The sequence below is a fragment of the Furipterus horrens genome, unplaced genomic scaffold (assembly GCF_987537825.1).
Source record: "Furipterus horrens unplaced genomic scaffold, mFurHor1.1.pri manual_scaffold_5, whole genome shotgun sequence".
In the NCBI taxonomy this organism is placed as follows: Eukaryota; Metazoa; Chordata; class Mammalia; order Chiroptera; family Furipteridae; genus Furipterus; species Furipterus horrens.
The window spans coordinates 147,945,849-147,959,855 of NW_028327175.1; positions in this window are offsets into that span (position 1 = coordinate 147,945,849).

Genomic DNA, 14,007 nt, shown 5'->3' on the forward strand with positions numbered 1-14,007 from the left:
GAAGCTGTAACTAGGATAGTGATACTCTCAGTGACTGTTACAACTAGTGATACCTCTTAACTCCCTCAATGCCTGTTATAAAAGGCCCCCATAAATTCTGACAATAGCGATGATGAATTCTTGGGGTTCCCAGAAAACTAGAAGAGTACTTGAGCCTTAAAGTCTCTCATTTGTTAATGAGAGTAATGATGGTTCTTAATACCGATGTTGACTGCTGTTCACTTTACATGGTTGAAATATTATTCTGTTATATGTATTTTATTAAATATGTTAGTACACCATTTGGTTCAGAATATTTTTTTCTTGTTTTCCTCCTCTAAATCTAGGTGCATCTTGTGGTCAGGTGTGTCTTATAGTGCGAAAAATATGGTAAGCACCATGAAGCAATCTGAAAGAATGAAATGATTATATGCATATCAATATACTGACATGGAAAACTTGCTGAGAAAAAACAAGCAAACAAAACAAGAAAATCTTGTCATTCTCCAGGCTACTCTATAGCCTTGCAATATATTCCTTTTTTGTTGTTATTAAAAAGAAAGATTGTATATGATTTATGGGTTCTGAATATAGTAAAATTACCTGTGCAATAAGATGTTTTAATGCCTCCAAACTTCCCAAACAGGATGTGAGAGAATTTTTTTTGCAGATGTAAATATTGCAAAATAAACCCAGGTCAGATATGACCACCATTTATAAGTTAAGTACATTTTGTTCTATGCTCATCCACATTTCCTTAATTCCAGGCAAACAAAGGCAGGAGAGTGTCCATTTATTCCACTGTGGAAATTTAAATCCTTAAGCAAAATAAAAAATAAAATAAATGAAAATTTCAAAACTATTAGAGACTCAGATACATTTATCTTTGATTTTTCTTATAATTTTTAAAAGAAGAAATAACAGAAACAGCTTCAAATGAAATACTGTCATGAGACTATTTTCAGATCATTTTTTGTTTCTGAGGAAATATGGGCAAACTGTTATGTTCTAAATTTCTAAAATCAGTCTTATTTTCCTCAAAATAATGTATTTGTGGAAGTTGAAAAACTAAAACCTCAGAAGAACACAGTAATACAAAATATATTTAATGTAAAGCCATTCAGAATAATCTGGTGAGAATGAACCTATTTCTGCCAATAGTAGTAAATGCTTTTTAAACTAAAGATTACCCTTTTGAGTAGGAGGAAGTATGATAATACTTATTCAGAAAAAGAAGAAAACCTTAGAAGTTAACACTGCCATTGTTTATCATTTCTTTTTTTTTTTTTTTATTTCCCACAGAATGCAAAAGTTCAGAATAAGCCAAAAAGGCATATGTTTTAAATTGGGATATACAGAGTTTTTTGAACTTGAACATAGGAGAGTAAGAAGAAAATTTATCATCTTAGGTGCTCAGAGAATGTTAAATTGCTTATGCTGATGCTGCATTTATAAAAATTTCATTGTTTTCTTAAAATTACTAGAATTCCATGCATCATTTCTAAGACAGTTTTATCATTTGTAATCACTGTCTAAAAAAGACATGAGAATTGAACAAACAGAGCCATTATGAAATAAACAGAGACAAACACTATAAATAGGTTCTTAATAAATTTTTTGGGAAGAAAATGATTTCATGTAAGTCAATGCTGCTTTTTCCATAGATTAGAACCCATCTTCATAGGTTGCCAAAACTACTAGAATGTAGGCATGGTAACTGAAACTATTTCGTTACATAAACATTAATTTATTAATGTATTTTAAAAATTAAGATTGTAAGGCATTTGCTAAATTCTAACAACATTTTATGAAGCTCAAGAGCCAGTTTCCCCCCACCCTTTGGGAACAAATCTCTGCAATTGTAGTGTCAATTAATGGAAAAATATGGCTTAAATTCAGAGAGCATAAACTCTAATTTATATATGACTTTTAAAATCTTCTCTTGTATAGAGTAATATAAATTTACTTATGCTGGGAATATATTTATGTTGTATTATTGTGATTTATATTATAGTATATAATTTACTAATATATATGCTAATAAATAAATGGAAAAAGTAGAAAAAGTCTTCAAGTGCTATCGATTTCCATTCAGATTAACACAAAGCCTGACTTTTTAGAACCAAAATTAATTTTTATCACCTCTTATTATCTGATCTAAATTACTTTTTCTTTCAAAATGTCATTGTGTGTCCTGGCATTATTGAATGTGATAATCATTACTTTTAGCTGTTTCCAATATGTTGTTGTTATTATTATTATTATTATTATTTTGCAAAGAGTACTATTACAAAAGCAATACCCAAAACAAATCTAAATGTTTCATAAAAGGAAATGGAAATGTATTTATAAATACTTTAATTTTATGTAAATACTAAATAGAACTCTTAAATATTTAAAAGGTAGTAAGTAAATATTATGTAATTATTAGGTAATACTTTAAGAACTCCACAGTAAAAGAAGATCTTTTGCATAATACATCAATGTGCACCATAGAAGCCACTCATAAAATATCAATTAGAACAAATATCTTTCAAGTAGCTACTAAGCTTTCAAAATTATGTATAAGGTAAGTAATCGTTTTCTGAGTAGTACATTGTACTTGTTTTAAATTGTAACTATTGCATATATGAGACAGTGGCATAGCCTAAAAATAAATTTAGAAAAGATGAGTTTAAATAGACAAATATACAGATAGTTATGATGATAGAAATCAAACAATTTTCACTAAGCTCAGTTTAATTGTGCAAATTCCCTAGATTCAGAAAATGTATATTCTATCATTTTATGCATAGTATCTTTGCAAAGCAATAGAAGTGATATAGGGAACCAACCAAGAATGACATATGTTCACTAGGATATTCTTTACTTGCCATTTTTGTTGCTATAAACTTCTTTCATCCAAAGAATTCTGATTTTAATTTAAAATACTCTATTTTTTCAATATTATATGAAATTAAAATATATCCAAGGAATGATTATTGGATAAATAATTGTTTTATGCTTTCTTTAGATCATTGGTCCACACAGAAAACTCATTTTGAGATCAACAAAATAAAACTGCTGATATTTTTAGATTCAAAGAGCAATGTTTAGGAATGTTCCTAATTTCTGAGGGACACAAATACTCTGGAATGTTTTAAATTATATTAATAAAGGATTGCTTTGTAATATTTAATATGAGATAAAAATAATTTGCTTTATAGTACATAATACATAGTGGATCCTAGAAAATATCCAATACATTCTATTGTCACTTATACTTGCTTCTAGCTCTAAAACTATTAATACAAGAATTCAGAAAATAGATCTTTCTTTCTGTAATACAAACAACATAAAACCTAGTATATCAAAATAGTGATAAATTTTAATCATTAATTAATTTAAAAATAATTATCTACTGGTGACCATATGCCAAGCACTGCTGTAGTTGATAGAAAAAAGCAATGAATAAAATAAAGTTCTGTTCTCCAGGTGTTTATAGTCTATGTGGAATGGACAAGGAGAGATAAAGAATAAACAAACAGGCAAATATAGAATATATCAAGTAGGGATTTTTGCTGTGACAAAATATAAAGCAAGTAACAGAAGAAATAATGATACAGGTGTCAAGAGTAATATGTCAGATACCAGGAGCAGGCAGGTTTCTATGTGAAGGTAACATTTTAGCAGAAAGCTGAAATAAGTGAGGGAGATAGCATGCAATTAAGAATAAGGCAGTAATAAAATTCTAAACTTCCAAAATGAAGTGTGTTTGCAGTCTTTGAAGAACAGTAAGAAGATTTATGCATATAACTGATGAAAAGAATAGATAAATAGAAAATGACATCAGAGAGGTAACTAAGAATGAACACATTGTTCTTTTATTTGCAGTAAATTTGTTTTTAAATTTTAGTAGTTACAAAATTGTGTTCACTTTATAGTAGACCATAAGGAGAATAATGCATCATTTAATAGAGGCATAAGAGAAAAATGCTTGTTTCAATATAGGTAGCACTATGATAAGCACCAAGGGAATACATTTTGAAAGCATTAGTCTTCCGCTGTGGAGGTAATGAGTTTCTCTATTATTGCTTCTTCTTAACTGAAAAAAAGTTGAGTACATAGTAGATTATAAAATTCAAAAATAAAAATGAAACAAAGTTGTGAAATGCCAGGAGGATTCATCTGCCAACTGGCAGTATAGCTGAGAAATGAATTGGTAGATCATCTATCAGTTCTAGTGTCTAATTTTCCAGCAGTAACTGCCTGTTACATATTCCGTTGAGAATAAGAATAAAATGAAACATGTTGGTCTGGCTTTCAAGATGAATTTCTCTGGACATGTTCATATGCCCAAACAAATCAAAATGCACACATTAAATATGTACAAGTATTTGTATATTAGTTACACCTCAATATAGTTCGATAAAAGTGTTTTTTAGATGAACATCCTCAAACTCTCTGCTTCAACACTATTTTCTCCAAAAGAAACTACATGGGTCCTCATGATTCCACTGAATTTTATAACCACACTTAAGAACTGGAATGCCTGGGCCTTGGCCGATGTGGCTCAGTTAGTTGGAACGTCATCCCATATATCAAAGGGTCATAGGTTTTATTCCTCATTAGGTCAGGGGCAACTGATTGATATTTCTCACATTGAAGTCTCTCTCTCTCTCCACCTCTCTCTCCCCTTCTCTCTCCCTCATTAAAAATGCTAGAATACTTGAAACTAATGAAATGTAATATTTTATTTCAATGTTGTTGATGTTTTAACTGTTTATACAAAATAAAATCAAATTAACAATGTTTTTCATATGAAATATCAAATTATATGTTCAGTTGAGCTGCATATTTTTCAACACTAATGCTAAAAATGTATGCTCACTGTTTTGATGCTTTTATTTAATGATACATTTTGCCCTAAAATGGTTTGTCTCATGGTCTGTGCCAAGTAATGTAGGTTCTATGATATTTCCAATTGTTATATAAAACCAATAATTTGAAATATTTTAACTATTGTATATCATTGAGATAAACATAATTTTATTTTTAAAAATATATTAATAAGTAGGCTAATGTTTCAAATTAAAATCATTAAATGAAAAACATGTTAGTCATATCATGGTATCCTTATTAATGACATATCATTACTATAAGATTTGAAATTTACCCTTGGTATTATTGTTACTTACAAAAAAAAAAAAGTAAATTTTATGACTACAGAGAGAGACAAAGTCAGAAACAAGTCTTGTTTTCTTTCTTGGCTTTACCAAGCAACAAATACTGACTGACCTTGAGTAAGGTTCCTTAACTTTAACATGAGGAAAAAATCCCTAGTCTCAGACTGTAAACATCTGTGAAAAGCCAAACTCAATAATACTAGCTACTCCTAGTGGGTAAAACAGATTAAGTTATATGATTTCTCTTTACTAATTTAAATCGACATTTCCAAAACAAAATACAATGGATATTTCTCTTGAGTCTGAAATGTTTGCTTTACATATATATGCAATATTTGGAAACTATTTTCTATATACCCATAACACAAAATATTTCTGTTTTTGAAGCTTTTGAGTTTACGTACAACACTAGAAAGAATGAGACAACTGCATTAGAGCTAGTCCATTTAATACAATATTGTTCACTCTAAGATGCAATAAACAGCCTTGGGGCCTGAAATGCTAACATGGGCAATATTAAATGATTCATTGGTCATGAGATTGGCAAGCTATGGATTAAAGGTTTCTGTGGCAGAATTTCTTTGAGTCTTATGCACACTGTGTCCAAGAGGGTAATGGAAAAAGTGGTAAATGGCCACATAATATTTTTTTCTGAGTGAACTGATTTACACTTACCTGAAACTATTCCATGCAGCAGATTATGAAGAGAGATGTCCTACTGCACCATAAGTTTCTTAAGATTAGGACAAAGATCTTACTCTGCTAACATCTTCTCTCTTAGAGTCTGTCTTTCACATAGCAGGCAATCAATAAATTTGGAACAAATAAATAAATATCAAAAACATTATCAGTAACTTCCTAAACCTCCTTCTATTGACAACATGAAGAATTTCTGAGGTAGAAATCAAGGAGAAATCGATTTTTCTCTTTAAACTTTGAATTCCATTATATTGCAAGTGTATAGAACCCCCAAATTTGTAATCAAATCACAATTTTATTTTATGGCACTATTTATTACTAGTTTCAAAATTGTATAATTGTAATGAGAAATGAAAAAAATATAATAATAATATTAGCAGTACCAACAATATAAGGGTAAATAATATTATATCCCTACATCAAATGCCACTACTATAAGAAGTATTTGCCTCATTGTTATATTCTCAGCTCCCTTTATAGTACCTTACTAAGAGGAGGATTTTAGTCACACCTGTTGAATGAATCACTGAACCTAAAAAATATATGGTTATTTAAAAAGAAATTATTTTCTATTACTTTCAATAGGAAGCTATTTAATTGTAAAAAGTACAATTCTTCCAAATTATACTCAGACTGCTTACTCAATAAATTAGAGCTCTTTCTTTGCTCTCTTCTTTCACCTCTGGTAGTAAGGATTACAGTACGTATGATTAACCACCATTTGTAATGATCTGAATTAGTCTAGTAATATAATAGATTCCTATAACAGCATGGTTTTTTGGCATATAAATTATTTGACATCTTGACATCATATTGTTACACATTTGTTATTTCCAAAGCAAAGACTTTCAAGTAATTCTTGATTGATATATTGAACTTATAACCTTATAATGACTTATAACCTATTCTTACTACTAGAGGGCAAAGAAGATGGATAATATTTTCAGAAAAATAAGTATTTGGGTTCAGTTATTATTAATATCTGCTCAGTAGAAAATAATTTTCCAAGTAAAAGTGGAAATTAAAAAAGAGCTTATTTTCCATTACTTTAGCTGGTGGTTTTACAGGTGGTGGCCAAATGATATCATTAATTTACTTCCATAGTTGAAAACAACATATGGTAAATAAGGGATTTTCAGAGAAAAATGATGTTCCATGTTTGAAGTAAAGAGAATATTTTTCAGAGTAGGTTTTTCCCTAATCAGAGAGCTGAAATATCAATAAGTGTTAACATTTTCAAAGTTAGAACTGCCATTTGCTATTTAGTTGTGAAGTATGTGCAACCATAGTGCATTTCTATTCAAGCTGTTGTTTTCATTTCCTGAAAGTATCAAAAACATATTGCATTTTGTAACTGTTAGGATACTTGAAAATTACATGTGACCAATTACCTCTGGACTAGTGATCCAAAATGATACTTGAATACTAGCCTTCTTCAAGATACTTAGGAAAGGTCATCCATCCAGAAAGAACAAAATCAAATAAAATTAGATACTCTCAAAAGAAGACTTGCTTTGCAAGTCGTGTTATATGTTCAACATTTAACATGCTTGAGGGTGGGATGCTTAAAGGTTGCATGGTTCAAAGAGAAATATCTACATTTACTCCATTCACCACCTCACTGAATACTCTTAGTTTACTTGAATTAAATGCGTTATACCTCATGATAAGAATAATGTGTGTTTGCATGTCTCATGCAATGCTACAAGCAAATTTACTTCAAAAAGTGTTTAATATTTAAACTAATTGTAAAATTCTCTGTAAAATTAATATATATAATAACAAACTCCATTTATCTACAAGAAGATATTTTCATTTTCAAATCAATATGAACCTTTGGAAAATGTTTTATTATTGTTATCAATTGAATGTTTGGTTTCTCTGAAATTTTAAATGCTGAAATTTTAATCCACAATGTGATAGTATTAAAGGGTGGGAACTCTGGGAGATAATTAGTTCATGAGAATGGAGCTCTTATGAAAGGAATCAGTGCCCTTATAAGAAGAGACGTGAGAAATTATTCACTCTCCCTTCCCTTTGTCACGTGAGAATACAAGAATAAAATCATATGCAAACTAGGAAGAATTTTTCAACTGCATCTAGCCAGAGTGATCTTGGTAAATTTCTATTGTTCAAGATACCTAGTCTATGGTATCTTGTTATAACAGCCTGAACTAGGACAATGATAATATCAATTTTGTCATAATTTGTCATGTCTATATCAAAAACAAAATAACACAAGTCCAAAAATGAATGTTTAAAATAAGAACAAAGTTAAACAAAAATTGTTATTTATTGTACTAAAACCCTTTTAAAATATGCCTTATTCTCATCTCCAGTACAATTAGAGAATTTTTTAAGTCTTTCATAAGATGAAACTATTCTTATTCATGCACACATGTGTCTGTGTGTTAAGTTCCAAGTATAATATATTTCAGAACAGAAATTCAAAAATAATTGTTCTGAAAATATTTTAGATGGTATAATTAAAGTTGGTCAAATTTAGCCTTGTAATTTGATTTGTATTTACAAATATATGAAGATTTAGAAATATTTTTAGATCCTTAAGTTTATGCAGTAGCTATATATTTAGCATCAGTTTGAGTATTACATTATACTAAAGGACTTTACACTCAAGATTATTCTACTCAGCAAAGGTTTTTTAAGAAGAAGAAAAAAAGATAAAAATATGAATAAAATGGGAATAAATACATATCTATTAACAGTTACTTTAAATACAAATAGGCTAACTGCTCCAATCAAAAGACATATGGTGCCTGGATGGATAACAAAACAACACTTATATATGCTATTTACAAAAAAAAAGATGCATTTCAGATCGAAAGACACATACAGATTGAACGTAAAAGGATGGACAAAGATATTTACTAAAAATGGAAACAAACAAACAAACAAAAACCTGGGCTAGCAATTCTTGTACCAGACATAATAGACTGTAAAACAAAGGTTATCACAACAGACAGAACAGGACCCAGAAATTCCACTTCTGCGTATTTATCTGAAGAAACCCAAAATACCATATTGAAAAGATATATCCCACCATATTATTCACATTGCAGCATTATTGACAATAGCTAAGATATGGAAGCAACCTGAGTGTCCATCAATAGAAATGAATAAAGAAGTGTGCATATATACATACAATGAAATATGACTCAGCCATAGAAAAGAAAGAAATCTTGCCATCTGCAAAAACATTATTAGATCTGGACCTAGAGGATATTGTGCTGAGTGAAGTCAAGTCAGATGGGGAAAATCAAATACCATGTAATTTCACTTATATGTGAGATCAAAAAACAAAATAAGCAAATGAGCAGAACAGAAACAGATGGTTGTCAGATTGGAGGGGTGTTGGGAAAATGGGTGAAAAAAAAGTAAAGTGATTAAGAAGTACCAGTTGGTAGTTATAGAACAGTTGTGGGGAAGTCAAGTACAGCACAGGGAATATAGTCAATAATATTGCAGTAACTATGTATGGTGTCAGATGTGTACTAGATTTACCAGTGTAATCACTTCATAAGTTATATAAGTGCCTAATCACTGGGTTATACACCTGAATCTAATATATACAATAACTATAATGGAAAAAGTTAAAACTTTTTAAAAAATATTTTTTAATTAAAATTAAATTACCATCAAATTGAGCTGAATATCCTTTTCCATTGTAAATAGTGACATGATGCATAATAAAAATAAATATAAATAGTAGTATGTTTATATTTTTAGTTTATATAATGATTGAGGTTGTATATTATTAAAATATTTAGATTATATAATGTATTAGATATAAAATACAAATATATATGTATATACATATATAGGTTAAATGATTTCTTTCCATATTAATTAAAGTGGTTAGGATTTTTCAATAGCTCACTGAAAATATTAGCCATGAGAGAGAAAAGTCACATGAAAAGTACATAAAGTGTTTTGAGTAGGAAAATGAATTATCTTGTCAGTCTACAAGCAGTCATGACAAAATATAAAAGAAAGAAAATATCTACTGATATTTCCTATTGCACTGAGTATTTTGCATCTCTCCCTCCAATTCCAATCACTATTTCTCTCAAATGTACTTTGTGCACTCAGGAGTTTGAACACATACTAGATTATTTCCCAGGGTTCCTTGTCTGACCTGTGTTGAGATCAGACAATGGAGAAGATTGAATGAAGAAAGAAAAGTGTTACTGGGTAGTAATGTTCCTTACTCTATTCTCCTTCCAGGATAGCTAACATTATATCCCTTGACCAAAATTCATAGATCTTGTCAGGCAGCCCTTTACTCACAGTCTTTTCTATCTATGAATTGTGTTAACTTCCTTGTTTCTCCTCCGTAGAACAAGGGATGCTACTAGTGTCCTTCTGGTACTAACCCAGGGCTACTCAACTCGCCCCATGTGGTTTCCCTATTGGATGTCCGTATACTTATTTCAAGCTTCTCCAATTATCAATCTTATTATACCAACAATTTTCTACAGGAAACCTGAGTATGCACCTACAATATCTGGAAATTTAAATATTTTGTTTTCTGTATCTTTTTTAAGAACTGCTTTAGGTAGTGATGATAGGGACTTAGCACAGTATTTTTTAAAAACAGCATTAAAGCTATGTCAAACTGCTATATAATTAGATATTATATTTGTTAGTTTATCTAATTACATTTGTATTTCTTCTGTATGGCATGCATTTAAAGAGAAATTTGATACAACTTATGGTACAAGACATAACTAAAATTGGTCCATTAAAAGAACAGACATTTTCTAAAGTGGATTTTAAAAGTAAACATGTAAGTTTTATGCCTTAGCATTTTTATACCCTTTCAATAAGTACTACTACTTCTAAAATGTATTCTAAAGAAATAATCTTGAATGTGTGGTTAGATTTAACTATGGGATTTTCAATAAAACAATTATTTAGAAGGAAATAATTGAGATCAATCTAAATAGCCAACTTTATAACTACAGGTTATAAAACGCTAAGGAATAAAGCCTACTCTTTCAAAATAACACTGAGTGACCCAAATATATGTTCAAAATACATGAAAAAGAACCAAAGATATGTTTTTAAAGGAGATAGAATAGATTTTCTTTTTAAATATGTATTTTAATAGGAGAGTTGTGATATTTAAGAAAGCTAAAATAGTGTTAGGTAATATTTACATTAAAATAAAAGTTATATTTCCTGCAATTGTGTTTTTTTAAAAACTTTTTCCGATAGTTTATATGCACTGCACATGTACATGTTATATATCAAGATAAACCCAATGGGCTCACTTTTAAAATTAAAGTAAAAAGTCACATCACAGAGGAGAGGAGATAATGATCAGTTTTGCTTTTCTCCTTATCTGATCAAAGAAAGTATTTAGTTAATGGGGAGAAACAATTTTTCCTCTGGTCTCAGCTCTAAGCTGTAAAAGACAGTCATTGTGTACATCTGGAAATAGGAGGCACTGAACACCTAACTATAGTACACTAAATTACTGTTTTAGGGTTTTTTTTTGACAAATTAAAAATATTGTGTTATCATTGATTGTATCAACCAATAGAGAAGAAAATTTCAAAAAAACACTTAAAATTGAAGAATCCTGTGAAGATAGTTCACCAAAGCATTGAAAATTATTATCTAAGATTAAGAAAATAACTTTCTAAGCATCTTTATTTGGTGCCCAGATCCACCTTACATAATAAAATTAGGACAATCTAAAGACCTGGGTGGTTGGGTTGTCATTTGGAGACTATCAACCTCACTCAGTTCAATTTATTGCAGTTTTATACATTTATTTAGTATAGTACTCACTGGAAGAAATACACATGCACATTAGATTCCAGACAAGAGGATGACCTAAATAACTTTAGAGTACTTCCGTACTAGCATGAAAAACATGTGATAGAAGCCTGAAATTTCAAATTGCTTCTTCTCTATTCTTGTCAAGTCTATGCTACTCCAGCTACTGCCTCAACTTGTACACTATAAATACAAATGATAATAAGCAAATTTATTTGAAAATACACCTTCAGCTTATAAGTAGTATTAAACATCCTTTTAAAAAAGGATTGTATATGCATGTGTATGTAAATCTCTTGTTAAAATGATTAAGCCATTTTAGATTTGTTATCATTTTTTTTCCATAGGGATGATAGCATGCTAATAATGTTTAATTTAAAGTTGTTTGATAGGAAATAAATAAAAACAAATTCCAATTTTTATTGAGGTTAAATTCCAGAAATGATGAAAGGAAAAATATAAATTAACTGAGTAAAGTGTTAAGCTATCTCAGACAATTTTGGAGGGTAGGATTAGATAATTGCAATAGAGAAAGCTGTTAATTACCAAAAATAGTAATTTCAAGACATAAATATTATAGAGATGTAACTGCAAGAAGTGATTAATCAACGCATATAGTGTTTGCAATGTATCAAAAAAGATAATTGTAAACATTTTCTATCAATCAAATTTTAAATAAACAGTAAACAAGTCTGAATAAATTATACTATATCACAATAGAATTTTTACTATGGATCATGACTGTTTAAGGGGACAGTTAATAGTTCCTTTGTGATGTACTCTACCTCACTGGACTGATGATGTAACAAGAAAAGTCTTCTGTAGGACTGAACTGCAGTAATAGGAAGATTATAAAAGTATTATATGCACATACCAATACTGGCTTTAGGAGCCTTCTTCATATTGCAACACTGACCTACAGATCCTTGGAAATTAGTTCTGTCCTTTAATAAAATAGACCTGTCAATGAAACTATTATATATATATCATCCACATATTATTGAGTTTTAGTCATTAAAATTAACTGAAATATGAACATAAAAATTATGTAAAGATAATTTTGTATGCTAGGGTACCTTTTAGATTTTTTCAGAACTTTATTCTAAACATCAACCAAAATTATATAATAATTAAAAGGTGGAATTTATAAATATAGATTCACTTATAGATTCTGAAAGGGTAATTTTATTCTTTAAATATATTAAAATAATCTTGCTTCCTATAAAGTGTGCATTTACCTGATAAATGAGAGCCCAGTCCCTTGAAAGCTGTATCTGTATTAATCAGTTTTATGTGACCAAAACATATCCCAAATTTAAAGCATTGTACGTTAAGACCTTATCTTTACATTTGGCCTCTTCATAAAACACTTAAACAGTTGTTTTCAAATCTGTTTCACGTCACAATAAACTGGTTAAGCTCCTGACGAACAGATTGGTGTCCAGACTAATTCACACTGAATCTTTGGCCCTCGGACTCAGGGATCGGTATTTTTTTTTTTTAATCTTTGCAAGTACAAGGGTGAGAACCACTGCCCAAAATAAAAAAAAATACAACTTCTATGTAAGATTCTTAAAAAGTCTTTGAGTCGATACTGATATTTTTATATTTTAGTAGCAAATTATGACCATTCAGAAGTTGAGAGTTCACCCTGGAGTTGAGATTATAAACAACCTGAAAATTGAGGTGTATCTACATTTTCCTGAAAATATCAGATTATATTAATGTTCATCCTTATTTTGATTCTTTGAAAACAAATTAATTTCTATTTCTTTTCAAAAATTCTAAAATTATTTTAAACATAATTATATATTTTTGTTAGCTCTTACTTATGAAGAGTTTTCTGTTTTGAAACAAGTAACCTTGATCAGGATTATATTCTAGTGCTCAGTAAGAAATTCTAATAATGCTAACGCTGCTTAATGCTAGATTGAAAAACAAATTATCATAATCCTAAATGTATAATCGACAGCCATCTACATATGAATCACAAATACAAAGTTGAAAAGTTTTAAGAACTGTTATATTAAATTCAAGGTCAAAACTTAATTTAAAATTATGTTGAAATGGTAATGATATAAACATGTGTGATTAGAACTACCTAAGATTTTGTTGATATCTAAAAGTAATTAGATACCAAAACTAATAAGTCTTAAAATCATAGAAGATAGATTAATATTTAAAGATTATTTTTAAAGAATATTTTGAGACCCTAAAACTACCAAAATATTTGGCTTGCCTAGTTTGATCATAGTATTTTTGTTTGTTTGTTCATTTGTTTTAACAAAAGGATGAATCAATATCTTAAGAAATGTCCCAGGAAAATTGAGTTATTACACTTGATTCTCAAGCCTCACTA